Source organism: Stenella coeruleoalba, assembly GCF_951394435.1.
Source record: "Stenella coeruleoalba genome assembly, chromosome: 3".
In the NCBI taxonomy this organism is placed as follows: Eukaryota; Metazoa; Chordata; class Mammalia; order Artiodactyla; family Delphinidae; genus Stenella; species Stenella coeruleoalba.
Genome location: NC_137148.1, coordinates 43,174,799 through 43,189,362, shown reverse-complemented (window position 1 = coordinate 43,189,362; position 14,564 = coordinate 43,174,799). Strand labels below are relative to the sequence as shown.

The window sequence follows — 14,564 nt, the reverse complement described above, 5'->3', positions numbered from 1 at the left end:
TTCGATGGCTGCCGACACTCTCTCTTTGAGTGAAAGATGACAGATAGATGATAATTCTAGGCTCCCTGCTCCAGAAGCCACATTGTTTTTTTTTTTTAATTTATTTTTGCTGTGTTGGGTCTTAGTTTCTGTACGAGGGCTTTCTCTAGTTGTGTCAAGCGGGGGCCGCTCTTCATCGCGGTGCGCGGGCCTCTCACTATCACGGCCTCTCTTGTTGCGGAGCACAGGCTCCAGACGCGCAGGCTCAGTAGTTGTGGCTCACGGGCCCAGTTGCTCTGCGGCATGTGGGATCCTCCCAGACCAGGGCTCGAACCCGTGTCCCCTGCATTAGTAGGCAGATTCTCAACCACTGCGCCACCAGGGAAGCCCAGAAGCCACATTATTAATGCCAATGATCACAACTGCTGTTTGCTTTACGTTGCAAGGCAATCCTGTACAAGGCTTCCAACAAGACAGCACAGCACTCCCAACTAAGTTCCTGAGGGAGGATGGGTCAGACCAGGCAGAGCTGCCCCAAAGCAGCTGAGGGTCTTTTATCTACTTAACTCTTCTAAAAACCAGGTCTGATTTTTATTAGCCAACCTGATGTCTTTAATAGTTTCTTAAAACTGATTTAAATACCCGATTTTTCAAGGAATTTTTTTTAAAGTAAGCTTGGTTTGACTGCACTAAGAATGTCTGATAACTTGAAGAAAGTCTGATAGCACTGAAAGTGCATATGCCTCAAGATGCCAAGTAACACTGTTTTCAAGACGACCTGGCCATAGACGACAGGATGGGAGGAAGCCCTCTAACAGGGGCGGGCCCCCCACCCCATATTTCTCCTGGGCTGGGCTCCCCATCTTTCTTGAGCCTTCTGAGCAAAGGCCTCCTTCCAACGGACTTGGCAGTAATGACCACACCAAAAAGCCCCTACATCACAGCCTGGGTCTGAGGTTGGACACCTCCCTGACTCAGTGGGCACATGCTGCTTTCACCCACCCATGTCTTCAGTGGTTTAAAGCAAAACCTCAGATGAGAGAACATTGCACTGTTTTAAACTTCTGCTTTAAAAACGAGAACCAGAGATGAGCAAGTACACTCTGATCACTCTGCCCATGGTGTGAAATCAGGGAGCTTGGGGGCTTGCAGTTTATGTCAGCTGATCAAGAACTTCTAGATTTTGGGCAACTTGCCAACCACTTCTTCCACCTCCAACTCCTACCTTCACTCCCTCCACTAACTGGGACTTATTAGAAAGGGGGCAAATTCAGTCATTCACACCCTAAAGCTAAATTCCTCTTACAGACATCCAACTCTGTCCCCTCCTCAGTGGAGCTGAACATCCCCTAGCAAAGTGACAGTTCCCTATTTTTTCCCACCCTGGGAGGCCCTTGACTGGTGGAGACAATGAATGTAGACAAAATCTTTCTAATGGTGGTAATTGTAACACTTCTCAAATAATATGTGGTAAATATTGGAAAAGTCTGTAGTTCCTTCTCATGCAAAGCAACCTCTCAGAGAACATTCCTCCTGCTCTTACACCAGCATTCTGACCTGTTGGCATTTTTGAGCAGGAGCTTCAAACAGGACACTTCCCCCTAACGTCGCAGCTTCCTCTTCGCACCATGTCACAGCATGTTTGAAATCCATCTGAAGCCAACTACTAAGTCTTCCCTGTGTGTTTCATTAACAATGTATAATGCTGGTGTGAGCCAATCCACATAAATTTGCAAGGGCTAATTTGCTCTTTGCCATTGGACAAAGGACAGTTCTGAAATGGAAAGAACACGCCCAGGCTTTGTCATTTGTTACCTTGGAGGAGTTCCTGCATTTGGCTTCTCGGTGTTCTGAATAAGCAGTCGCTTACTGAACCCCGCCCCTCCCACAATCACTTTTCCAGTGACTTCCAAGCACAATGTAGTCTCCATCATATATGAGGGGGTAACAGTTAACAGTTAACACTACATCTGCTAAATAACAGGAAGCAGAAAACAGCAAAGGCAAAAGAAATCAGGGAAAAGGTAAGCTATTGCTGGCAGAACATTATGGTTTCCTAACGACAAGAGGAAAGAGCAAGACACAACCCCTATATAGTGTGAATAAAATTATTTTCCAATAACTGAAGGACTCCCAAGCTTATCACAATAATGGTTAAAGGTTAAATGATCAATTAATAGAAATCTAACTTCATTAAGAGACATATTAGATTGTTAACTGAAACTAAAGAATGGAGAGAGGGAGAGAGGAAGGAAAAAAATCTGTTTCTGAAGCCGTCCTCTAACTGCTTACATAAAAAAACCATGTCTGCCACTTTATATCAGAGAGATGAATATCACTCTAGAGGCTGTCCTGATCTGAGCTCAGTGACTTAAAACATTTCTTGTGTTGTTAGTTTTTACTTGTATAAGCAATACATGAACACATTTGCTTCTTTAAAAATTTAAATATTACAAGTAATACTATAAGTCCATGATTACTTCTACCCCACCACCTTAGCCCCCAATTGCTATTTGATGTATCTCTTTCCCAGTCTTTTGTCTTTTTACACTATGTATGTATATATATATAGACACATAGGCACTATGGAGTATAACATGAAAGATATCTCATGTTATATGTTGTTCTGCAACTTTGATTTTCACTCAAGAGGATGTCTTAGAGTGTCTTGGATATGTTGATGCATATAAATCTGGCTCGTTCCTTTTAATGGCTTCATGATTCACACTATGAAAATACGTCCTTATATTTTCTGTTCCCATATGAATATTTAGGTTGTCTCCAATTTCTCACTGTCACAAACACTACTCTGAAGGGTGTTTGTATAAGCCTCCTTGAGTATTTTATATGAGCATTTCTCTAGAAGAAAAATTGTTGGGCAGTAGAGAGTGTACATGTGTGTGTGTGGGAGGGGTTCTATTTTTTGTAATTGAAATATAGTTGATTAACCATATTGTGTTAGTTTTGGGTATATAGCATAGTGATTCAGTACTTTTGCAGATTATATTCCATTATAGGTTACTACAAGAGTATAATCCCCTACGCTATGTAGTATATCCTTGTTGTGTATCTATTTTTTTTTTTACATCTTTATTGGAGTATAATTGCTTTACAATGGTGTGTTAGTTTCTGCTTTATAACAAAGTGAATCACTTATACATATACATATGTTCCCATATCTCTTCCCTCTTGCGTCTCCCTCCCTCCCACCCTGCCTATCCCACCCATCTAGGTGGTCACAAAGCACCGAGCTGATCTCCCTGTGATATGCGGCTGCTTCCCACTAGCTATCTTACGTTTGGTAGTGTATATATGTACATGCCACTCTCTTACTTTGTCACACCTTACCCTTCCCCCTCCCCAAGTCCATTCTCTAGTAGGTCTGTGTCTTTATTCCCGTCGTACCCCTAGGTTCTTCATGACATTTTTTTTCCTTAGATTCCATATATATGTGTTAGCATACGGTATTTGTCTTTCTCTTTCTGACTTACTTCACTCTGTATGACAGACCCTAGGTCCATCCACCTCACTACAAATAACTCAATTTCGTTTCTTTTTATGGCTGAGTAATATTCCATTGTATATATGTGCCACATCTTTATCCATTCATCCGATGATGGACACTTAGGTTGTTTCCATCTCCTGGCTATTGTAAATAGAGCTGAAATGAACATTTTGGTACATTACTCTTTTTGAATTATGGATTTCTCAGGGTATATGCCCAGTAGTGGGATTGCTGGGTCATATGGTAGTTCTATTTGTAGTTCTTTAAGGAACCTCCATACTGTTCTCCATAGTGGCTGTACCAATTCACATTCCCACCAGCAGTGCAAGAGTGTTCCCTTTTCTCCACACCCTCTCCAGCATTTATTGTTTCTAGACTTTTTGATGATGGCCATTCTGACCGGTGTGAGATGATATATCATTGTAGTTTCGATTTGCATTTCTCTAATGATTAATGATTTGAGCATTCTTACATGTGTTTGTTGGCAATCTGTATATCTTCTTTGGAGAAATGTCTGTTTAGGTCTTCTGCCCATTTTTGGATTGGGTTGTTTGTTTTTTTGATATTGAACTGCATGAGCTGCTTGTAAATTTAGGAGATTAATCCTTTATCAGTTGCTTCATTTACAAATATTTTCTCCCATTCTGAGGGTTGTCTTTTGGTCTTCTTTATGGTTTCCTTTGCTGTGCAAAAGCTTTTAAGTTTCATTAGGTCCCATTTGTTTATTTTTGTTTTTATTTCCATTTCCCTAGGAGGTGGGTCAAAAAGGATCTTGCTGTGATTTATGTCTATGTTTTCCTCTAAGAGTTTGATAGTTTCTGGCCTTACATTTAGGTCTTTAATCCATTTTGAGCTTATTTTTGTGCATGGTGTTAGGGAGTGTTCAAATCTCATACTTCTACATGTACCTGTCCAGTTTTCCCAGCACTACTTATTGAAGAGGCTGTCCTTTCTCCACTGTACATTCCTACCACCTTTATCAAAGATAAGGTGACCATATGTGCGTGGGTTTATCTCTGGACTTTCTATCCTGTTAAATTGATCTACATTTCTGTTTTTGTGCCAGTACCATACTGTCTTGATTACTGTAACTTTGTAGTATAGTCTGAAGTCAGGGAGCCTGAATCCTCCAGCTCCATTTTTCGTTCTCAAGATTGCTTTGGCTATTCAGGGTCTTTTGTGTTTCCATACAAATTGTGAGATTTTTTTGTTCTACTTCTGTGAAAAATGCCAGTGGTAGTTTGATAGGGATCGCATTGAACCTGTAGATTGCTTTGCATAGTATAGTCATTTTCACAATGTTGATTCTTCCAATCCAAGAACATGGTATATCTCTCCATCTATTTGTATCATCTTTAATTTCTTTCATCAGTGTCTTATAATTTTCTGCATACAGATCTTTTGTCTCCTTAGGTAGGTTTATTCCTAGGTATTTTATTCTTTTTGTTGCAATGGTAAATGGAAGTGTTTTCTTGATTTCACTTTCAGATTTTTCATCATTAGTGTATAGGAATGCCACAGACTTCTGTGCATTAATTTTGTTTCCTGCTACTTTACCAAATTCATTGATTAGCTCTAGTAGTTTTCTGGTAGCATCTTTAGGATTCTCTATGTATAGTATCATGTCATCTGCTAACAGTGACAGCTTTACTTCTTTTCTGATTTGGATTCCTTTTATTTCCTTTTCTTCTCTGATTGCTGTGGCTAAAACTTCCAAAACTGTGTTGAATAATAGTGGTGAGAGTGGGCAACCTTGTCTTGTTCCTGATCTTAGTGGAAATGCTTTCAGTTTTTAACCATTGGGGACGATGTTGGCTGTGGGTTTGTCATATATGGCCTTTATTATGTTGAGGAAAGTTCCCTCTATGCCTACTTTCTGCAGGCTTTTTATCATAAATGGGTGTTGAATTTTGTTGAAAGCTTTCTCTGCATCTATTGAGATGATCATATGGTTTTCCTCCTTCAATTTGTTAATATGGTGTATCACGTTGATTGATTTGCGTATATTGAAGAATCCTTGCATTCCTGGAATAAACCCCAGTTGATCATGGTGTGTGATCCTTTTAATGTGCTGTTGGATTCTGTTTGCTAGTATTTTGTTGAGGATTTTTGCATCTATGTTCATCAGTGATATTGGCCTGTAGTTTTCTTTCTTTGTGACATCCTTGTCTGGTTTTGGTTTAAGGGTGGCCTCATAGAATGAGTTTGGGAATGTTCCTCCCTCTGCTATATTTTGGAAGAGTTTGAGAAGAATAGGTGTTAGCTCTTCTCTAGATGGTTTATAGAATTCGCCTGTGAAGCCATCTGGTCCTGGGCTTTTGTTTGCTGGAAGATTTTTAATCACAGTTTCAATTTCAGTGCTTGTGATTGGTCTGTTCATATTTTCTATTTCTTCCTGATTCAGTCATGGCAGGTTGTGCATTTCTAAGAATTTGTCCATTTCTTCCGGGTTGCCCATTTTATTGGCATAGAATTGCTTGTAGTAACCTCTTGTGATCTTTTGTATTTCTGCAGTGTCAGTTGTTACTTCTCCTTTTTCATTTCTAATTCTATTGATTTGAGTCTTCTCCCTTTCTTTCTTGATGAGTATGGCTAATGGTTTATCAATTTTGTTTATCTTCTCAAAGAACCAGCTTTTTGTTTTATTGATCTTTGCTATCGTTTCCTTCATTTATTTCTGATCTGATCTTTATGATTTCTTTCCTTCTGCTAACTTTGAGGGTTTTTTTGTTCTTCTTTCTCTAATTGCTTTAGGTGCAAGGTTAGGTTGTTTATTCGAGATGTTTCCTGTTTCTTAAGGTAGGATTGTATTGCTGTAAACTTCCCTCTTAGAACTGCTTTTGCTGCATCCCATAGGTTTTGGGTCGTCATGTCGCCATTGTTATTTGTTTCTAGGTATTTTTTGATTTCCTCTTTGATTTCTTCAGTGATCACTTCGTTATTAAGTAGTGTATTGTTTAGCCTTCATGTGTTTGTATTTTTTACAGATCTTTTCCTGTAATTGATATCTAGTCTCATAGCGTTGTGGTAGGAAAAGATAGTTGATACAATTTCAATTTTCTTAAATTTACCAAGGCTTGATTTGTGACCCAAGATATGATCTATCCTGGAGAATGTTCCATGAGCACTTGAGAAAAATGTGTATTCTGTTGTTTTTGGATGGAATGTCCTATAAATATCAATTAAGTCCATCTTGTTTAATGTATCATTTAAAGCTTGTGTTTCCTTATTTATTTTCATTTTGGATGATCTGTCCATTGGTGAAAGTGGGGTGTTAAAGTACCCTACTATGAATGTGGTACTGTCGATTTCCCCTTTTATGGCTGTTAGTATTTGCCTTATGTATTGAGGTGCTCCAATGTCGGGTGCATAAATATTTACAATTGTTATATCTTCTTCTTGGATCAATCCCTTGATCATTATGTAGTGTCCTTCTTTGTCTCTTCTAATAGTCTTTATTTTAAAGTCTATTTTGTCTGATATGAGAATTGCTACTCCAGCTTTCTTTTGCTTTCCATTTGCATGGAATGTATTTTTCCATCCCCTTACTTTCAGTCTGTATGTGTCCCTAGGTCTGAAGTAGGTCTCTTGTAGACAGCAAATATATGGATCTTGTTTTTGCATCCATTCAGCCAGTCTGTGTCTTTTGGTGGGAGCATTTAATCCATTTACATTTAAGGTAATTATCGATATGTATGTTCCTATTCCCATTTTCTTAATTGTTTTGGGTTTGTTATTGTAGGTCTTTTCCTTCTCTTGTGTTTCTTGCCTAGAGAAGTTCCTTTAGCATTTGTTGTAAAGCTGGTTTGGTGGTGCTGAACTCTCTCAGCTTTTGCTTATCTGTAAAGGTTTAAATTTCTCCCTCAAATCTGAATGAGATCCTTGCTGGGTAGAGTAATCTTGGCTGTAGGTTTTTCTCCTTCATCACTTTAAATATGTCCTGCCACTCCCTTCTGGCTTGCAGAGTTTCTGCTGAAAGATCAGCTGTTAACCTTATGGGGATTCCCTTGTGTGTTATTTGTTGTTTTTCCCTTGCTGCTTTTAATATGTTTTCTTTGTATTTAATTTTTGACAGTTTGATTAATATGTGTCTTGGCGTGTTTCTTCGTGGATTTATCCTGTATGGGACTCTCTGTGCTTCCTGGACCTCATTAACTATTTCCTTTCCCATATTAGGGAAGTTTTCAACTATAATCTCTTTAAATATTTTCTCAGTCCATTTCTTTTTCTTTTCTTCTTCTGGAACCCCTATAATTCGAATGTTGGTGTGTTTAATGTTGTCCCAGAGGTCTCTGAGACTGTCCTCAATTCTTTTCATTCTTTTTTCTTTATTCTGCTCTGCAGTAGTTATTTCCACTATTTTATCTTCCAGGTCACTTATCCATTCTTCTGCCTCAGTTACGCTGCTATTGATCCCATCTAGAGTAATTTTCATTTCATTTATTGTGTTGTTCATCGTTGCGTGTTTCATCTTTAGTTCTTCTAGGTCCTTGTTAAATGTTTCTTGCATTTTGTCTATTCTATTTCCAAGATTTTGGATCATCTTTACTATCATTATTCTGAATTCTTTTTCAGGTAGACTGCCTATTTCCTGTTCATTTGTTAGGTCTGGTGGGTTTTTATCCTGCTCCTTCATCTGCTGTGTGTTTTTCTGTCTTCTCATTTTGCTTATCTTACTGTGTTTGGGGTCTCCTTTTTGCAGGCTGCAGGTTCGTAGTTCCCGTTGTTTTTGGTGTCTGTTTCCAGTGGCTAAGGTTGGTTCAGTGGGTTGTGTAGGCTTCCTGGTGGAGGGGACTAGTGCCTGTGTTCTGGTGGATGAGGCTGGATCTTGTCTCTCTGATGGGCAGGTTCACGTCTGGTGGCGTGTTTTGGGGTGTCTGTGGACTTATTATGATTTTAGGCAGCCTCTCTGCTAATGGGTGGGGTTGTGTTCCTGTCTTGCTAGTTGTTTGGCATAGGGTGTCCAGCACTGTAGCTTGCTGGTCGTTGAGTGAAGCTGGGTGCTGGTGTTGAGATGGAGATCTCTGGGAGATTTTCACCGTTTGATATTACGTGGAGCTGGGAGGTCTCTTGTGGACCAGTGTCCTGAAGTTGGCTCTCCCACCTCAGAGGCACAGCATTGACTCCTGGCTGCAGCACCAAGAGCCTTTCATCCACACGGCTCAGAATAAAAGGGAGAAAAAGTAGAGAGAGAGAGAGAGAGAGAGGGAGGAGGGAGGGAGAGAGAGAGAGGGAGGGAGGGAGAGAGAGAGAGAGAGAGAGAAAGAAGGTAAAATAAAATAAAATAGAGTAAGATAAAATAAAAAACAGTTATTAAAATAAAAAATAATTATTATGAAACAAAAATTTTTAGGTAAAAAAAACAAAAACAAAAAACGGACGGATAGAACCCTAGGACAAATGGTGAAAGCAAAGCTATACAGACAAAATCTCATACAGAAGCATACACATACACAGTCACAAAAAGAGAAAAAGGGGAAAAAATAATATATCTTTGCTCCCAAAGTCCACCTCCTCAATTTGGGATGATTCATTGCCTATTCAGTTATTCCACAGATGCAGGGTACATCAAGTTGATTGTGGAGATTTAATTCGCTGCTCCTGAGGCTGCTGGGAGAGATTTCCCTTTCTCTTCTTTGTTCGCACAGCTCCCGGGGCTCAGCTTTGGATTTGGCCCTGCCTCTGCGTGTAGGTCACCGGAGGGCGTCTGTTCTCCGCTCAGACAGGACGGGGTTAAAGGAGCAGCTGACTCGGGGGCTCTGGCTCACTCAGGCCGGGGGAGGGAGGGGTGCAGATGCGAGGCGAGCCTGAGGCGGCAGAGGCTGGTGTGATGTTGCACCAGCCTGAGGGGCGCCGTGCGTTCTCCCGGGGAAGTTGTCCCTGGACCCCAGGACCCTGGCAGTGGTGGGCTGCACAGGCTCCCCGGAAGGGAGGTGTGGATAGTGACTTGTGCTCGCACACAGGCTTCTTGGTGGCGGCAGCAGCAGCCTTAGCGTCTCATGCCCGTCTCTGGGGTCCGCGCTCGTAGCCGCGGCTCGCGCCCGTCTCTGGAGCTCCTTTAAGCAGCGCTCTTAATCCCCTCTCCTCGCGCACCAGGAAACAAAGAGGGAAGAAAACGTCTTTTGCCTGTTTGGCAGGTCCAGACTTTTCCCCGGACTCCCTCCCGGCTAGCCGTGGTGCACTAACGCCCTGCAGGGTGTGTTCACGCCGCCAACCCCAGTCCTCTCCCTGTGCTCCAACCGAAGCCTGAGCCTCAGCTCCCAGCCCCCGCCTGCCCCGGCGGGTGAGCAGACAAGCCTCTCGGGCTGGTGAGTGCCGGTCGGCACCCATCCTCTGTGCGGGAATCTCCCCGCTTTGCCCTCCGCACCCCTATTGCTGTGCTCTCTTCCGCGGCTCCGAAGCTTCCCCCCTCCGCCACCCGCATCCTCCGCCCGCAAAGGGGCTTCCTAATGTGTGGAAACCTTTCCTCCTTCACAGCTCCCTCCCTCTGGTGCAGGTCCCATCCCTATTCTTTTGTCTCTGTTTATTCTTTTTTCTTTTGCCCTACCCAGGTACGTGGGGAGTTTCTTGCCTTTTGGGAGGTCTGAGGTCTTCTGCCAGTGTTCAGTAGGTGTTCTGTAGGAGTTGTTCCATGTGTAGATGTATTTCTTGTGTATCTGTGGGAAGGAAGGTGATTTCCGCATCTTACTCTTCCGCCATCTTCCCCCTCTCTCCCACGTATCTATTTTATATATAGTAGTTTGTATCTGTTAATCCTGTACCCCTGATTTGTCCCTCTCCCCCCACCCACTGGTAACCAAAGATTTGTTTTCTATATCTGTGAATCTGTTTCTGTTTTGTATATACATTCTTTTCCATTATTTTTTAGATTCCACATACAAGTGATATCACATAGTATTTGTCTTTCTTTGTCTGACTTATTTCACTAAGTATAATATTCTGTAGGTTCATCCACATTGCTGCAAATGGCAATATTTCATTCTTTTTATGGCTGAGTAATATTCCATTGTGTGTGTGTGTATATATATATATACACACACACACACACACACACACACACACACCACATCATCTTAATCCCATCATCTATTGATGGGAACTTGGGTAGCTTCCATATCTTGGCTGTTGTAAATAGTGCTGCTATGAACATTGGGGTGCATGTGTCATTTCAAATAAGTGTTTTCATTTTTTATGGATATATACCCAGGAATGGAACTGCTGGATCATATGGTAGTTCTATTTTTAGTTTTTTAAGGGACCTCCATACTGTTTTCCACAGTAGCTGCACCAGTTTACATTCCCACCAACATTGCATGATGGGTCCCTATTTTTATTTTTAATATGCATGCCTGGTTGTTCTTCAAAACAACTGCATCAATTTATAGCTCCACCCATAGTGTAAAAAGGTGTTTATCACTGTTTTCCTATTGTTGGATTTTCTTGTTATTGTTTTAATTTGCATTTCCCTTATAGCCAGTGAGATCGAGCATAATTTCATAGGTGCAATGGTCATTTTTAGATCTCCTGTGACTTGCCTGTTTAGGTCCTTTGTCCATTCATCTGTTGTGTTACTTGTAATTTTCTTACAGATTCATAGGAGTTTATTTTATATTCTGAGCATTAATCCTTTGCTGTTGGATTGCAAATATTTTTTCATAGTCTGTTCCTTATTTTAGAACTGTTTATGATGTCTTTTCATGTACAGAAAATTTAAAACAGGATAGAATCAAAATGATCATTCTTGTCCATTGTTGCTTTTGCTTTTGGTGTCTTTTTAAAGAAGGCCTTCCCTACCCCTAGGGACATAACTACACTATGCTAAATTTTCTTTTACTTTGTTATAAGATTTTTTTTTAATATATGGTTCCATTTCTGAACTCTTTGTTCTCATTCCAGTGATGTTTGTTTTTCCTGTTTCATTAACCACACTGCTTAGTTATAAAGTGACTTATTTAGAAGCTATTCACACTGTAAAGTTTAACACTGTGGGAAAGGCAAGATGGGTCAGATGGGTCAGATTGTCCTTTGTGCCTTTGTTCTTCTGGTCCTCAGGGGAATCACTGACAAAGAGAGAGGCTTGTCTGTTGCAGCTACAGAGCGTTAAGTTGCTAAATTCCTCAACCTAACCTCTCCTGCTTTCATTTTAGCTTTGACAGGAAGAGCACCTCATCAAGAGTGGCTATGAAATGTTGGCATCTGGGTTAGAACTTTGAATGCATTTATCCAGAAAAGCCCTGTTATGCATGGTATTTAGGATAGATTGTTGATCCTATATTAAATGCGCATTCTGATATAAGTAGATTTTTGTGAGTGGCTTGACAATCCAAACTTCCATTACAACAGCGCTCTCAGAAAATAAATCCAAGTTGCAAAAACAGATGTGAATCTTTGGATATAGTTCTTAGCACTAAAATCCACTTACAACGTTCCTAAGATACAAGCATAAGCAGAGACTGTGCACTATAAAGGCAAAATCAGTAGAAATAGTCCCGGACCCTAGAAATCTTTTTATTTTACAGTTGGCAAAAGGTAAAATAATAAAGCAAAAAAATTTTAATGAACCAGAATTTTTATCCTAAAAATGAACACCTTAACAAATGGAGTAGAGTCACTACTACTTAGGAGCCCTCACTTTCCTCTCTCCCCCAACCCTCCTTTCCCCATAATTTTCTAGGGGCAGTATTTTTTATCTTTGTGTCCCTAGAATCTAGTTCAGTAACTTGCACATAGTAGAGTCCCCCCAAAAATACATGTTTAGATAAATAATTACATTATTAAATTCAAGAAAAAGTCATATAATTTTATTTTATTGGCCTTTTCTCTCTTTGTTTTGTTGACCCAACTCAGTGACCCATTTTATTAACCAGGCTTGACTCCAGGTGACTTTTAATTATTTCCAAAATCTCCTCTCAAAAAATTAAGATTTTATATTTTTCTAGATCTTCAAAAATGTACTGTAGATTCTAGGGCAGGGGTCCTTGTCCATTTTCATGACATGGACACATCTGGTATGTTGGGGAAGCCTATGGATCCCGTCTCAGAAAAATGTTTGAAATTACATAAAATAAAATACATAGAATTTAAAAATATTATACTGAATAACAGATATCAAACTATTTTAAAGAACAAATTTGCAATATTAATATGCAAGGCTTTTTTGCTAATGCACTACTAATCTTTGTGATCTGTAATTGTAAGTTTTTTCCCAAATAAATTTGAAGAAAATGGCTTTCATTATAGCACTGCTAACCATCTAGGTTTTTTAAGAATCTTTTAAAGTACATCATTTATTCCAATCTTTTGTACACAGAAGACCCTCTATAACTTTTGTGAGAGGTAATCACAACATTACTAATGTGTGGATATTAAAATGTCAAACAGAGCCAAACTGGACTTCTGTGAAATTCTAGATCTTTCAGATGATCTAGAATTGTTTTGCTGATCTTTCAAACACCTGCTAAAATTCTGCCCCCAGTGCACCAGAGCGAGGGGTGAACCAAGCACCCAGCCACATCACATATTCTCTCTCTGTGTCTTTCGGCGTCTGCAAGAGCTGGTCTAAAAGTGCAGTTCTGAAACGTGAAAACTGCTAAGCACTTCATCAGATTTCTGCTTCATAAAACATAAAAGTTACAGTGGTTTTGGAAAAAAAGAAAAAAGGTCTGAGAAGCTAATAGGACTTGAAAGCCCTTAACTGAAATGTTGGTGGCACAGGCTCAAGGCACAGAATTACTCATCTGTACAAGAGTGTGTTCCAAAACAGCCCCGCTATGCACCCAGCAGTCACCACACACAGTCCTATCAGCTATCTCAAGATGGAGCCTAAGTCAACCAAAACTTAACATTTCCCTCCAAAACATTCTAGAGAGCTGTGTTCTTAAATGAATGTAAGTTACTCTTCACTGTTTGAGCCAATACTCCTTCTTTTTCAAGAAAGTGGAATTCTACTGTCACAAGAGTCATCTGGGTGTTTGTTGTAATATATCTTCAGGTAGCTCCTAGATTTTCAGCCCTTAGATTCTTTGAAGGCCCAGTTGACGCAATGAGGAGCCTCACAGTTTGGACGCAGGTGGCTGGCTTGCGTTCGACAGACTCTAGTATCTTACACTCCCCATGAATTCAAGGAATCCTGGATAACCTGCAATTCACTAATTAATTCTTCCTATGAACACTTCTTGAACACCTAATGTGTACTTGGGCATATCACAGTGAATGAGCCACAGCCTCTGCCTTTAAGTGCATCACAGCTAATCTTAGTCCCTATCACAGCTCAGTGCAAATGCCAATTGCCAAGCCTGAAGTCTGACCCTTAAATGGCCACCAGAGTCCTAACATAACACAACTAAGATGTGTTAGCTGTGTTATAGAAGCTGAAGGAAGGAGGAGGCAGTTGTAGGAAAAAGTTCCTAAACAAAGTGTGTTGTGCAATACAAAGGGCTGTGCTTGAGCTGATTCTAAAAGTTTTGGTTTTCATATTACTAAGAGGATGTATTTGTATTTCTCATTAGCCCAATTGAAAAAAATAGCAACAGGAAGTTTCCCTTGACTTGAGTGAATGTTTGAAACCTGTTTGTATTGTAATATAAATATACAAATTTATATTATATAACATATTATTATTTAGAGAAGTAATGGAGTGTTTCACGTCTTGATTTGGGGCCACTCAGAGGATCAACAGTTATTATAACACTGATCCCAAATTCCAGGGTAGGGGAGGAGTGGGGGGAGAATATGTATATTTCAATACCTTACAAAAATAAATATTTGCCAGCTGCACTTTTAGAAGAAAACTAGAGGTGATGCCAAACGAAACAAATAATAGTAAAGGGTGGCAACCCTTATGCTACTGAGAATCACCATTCTAGACAGTGAGAAGACCCTGAATCTAGCTAAAAGCACAAAGAAAAAAATTGTCCAGCAGCTGAGCTCATTTCCAAAATTGAAAGTCTACTAGCTTGATGTGTGGAACGCGCATTTTCCTCCAGAGTTGGAGAGACCTGGATTTGAATCCCACCTTTGCCTTGTACCCAGTCAGTGGCCTTAGAGAAATTATTGGGCTGGCCAAAAAGTTCATTTGGGT

The 14,564-nt window shown here is 40.2% G+C and overlaps 1 protein-coding gene across 20 annotated transcripts in view; it reads left to right on the top strand.

Moving 5' to 3' along the window:
* ANKRD55 (ankyrin repeat domain 55) overlaps window positions 1-14,564 on the top strand; it is a 462,869-nt gene that overhangs the window by 412,981 nt on the left and 35,324 nt on the right. The window lies entirely within an intron of this gene.